Consider the following 1,235-nt stretch of genomic DNA (forward strand, 5'->3'; position numbering starts at 1 on the left):
CTGAGGACGCCTCACAGAACCGGTTTCTCCAGTGCATCTCATCGGATTTGACTGCATTGCTGTGCATATAACATTCATATGATGCAGGGCTGGCAACAGGTTACATCAACAGGTCTGCTATAAATAAGGGTGTGAATGTGCCACTGTCTGGTGCTATTATTGAACTGCCATTAAACAGCCTAAGGCTTTTTAGTCTAATACAAACAGGGAAACAATTGTGAAAGGCAACTGACAAAAATATCAAAATATAATTTTTTTTACATGGTTTAAGTATGCAAATGACACATAATCTAATTAAATATGCACTAATTTGCATGCATTTCCAGAACAGAAATCTGAACATTGGATCAAAATTCTTTTTTCATTTTGTTGACATATTAGAGTCAAAGGTTTTTTTTTACAGAGGGGATATCTCCTTTTATCACTCTGTAAATCATAAAGTACTGTCAACAGCCAGAAAAACACATCTCCACCATGTTTTTAGGAATAGAATGTTGTATAAAATCAGGTGAATGATATATGAACAAACCCCTCTGTAGAAACCTTCAGAAGTTTAGTGTATGTAACTGGATATTTAAACATTAAATCAATAACATTAGTAAATAACATTAAATAAATAAAAAATAAATCATTAAATAAATAACATTAAATCATTAAATCTACAGACACAAATAGATAAATTGCAATAAAATTAACAATTAAATGTGTATTGTGAAAGTCTTTCCACTAGCCTGAAACAACATTAAAAAGCCAAATAGCCCAAAATCTCAAGATGTTTTTGCCTATAGTGTCTCGCCTTAAAGGACTAGTTCACCCAAAAAATAGATGAATAGATGATTTGTAGATGAAGATGAGTTTGTTTCTTCATCAGATTTGGAGAAATGTAGCATTGCATCACTTGCTCAGCAATGGATCCTCTGCAGTGAATGGGTGCCGTCAGAATGAGAGTCCAAACAGCTGATAAAAACATCACAATAATCCACAAGTAATCCACAGCACTCCAGTCCATCAGTTAAAGGGATAGTTCACCCAAAAATGAAAATTCGGTCATTAATTACTCACCCTCATGTCGTTTCAAACCCATAAGACTTTCGTTCATCTTCGGAACACAAATTAAGATATTTTTGATGGAATCTGAGAGCTGTCTGACCCTGCATAGACAGCAATACAACTGAAATGTTCCCAAGTCCAGAAACGTAGCAAGGAGATCGGTAAAATAATCCATGTGACATCAG

The sequence above is a fragment of the Sinocyclocheilus rhinocerous genome, unplaced genomic scaffold (assembly GCF_001515625.1).
Source record: "Sinocyclocheilus rhinocerous isolate Xijiao unplaced genomic scaffold, SAMN03320098_v1.1 scaffold2853, whole genome shotgun sequence".
Classification (NCBI taxonomy): Eukaryota; Metazoa; Chordata; class Actinopteri; order Cypriniformes; family Cyprinidae; genus Sinocyclocheilus; species Sinocyclocheilus rhinocerous.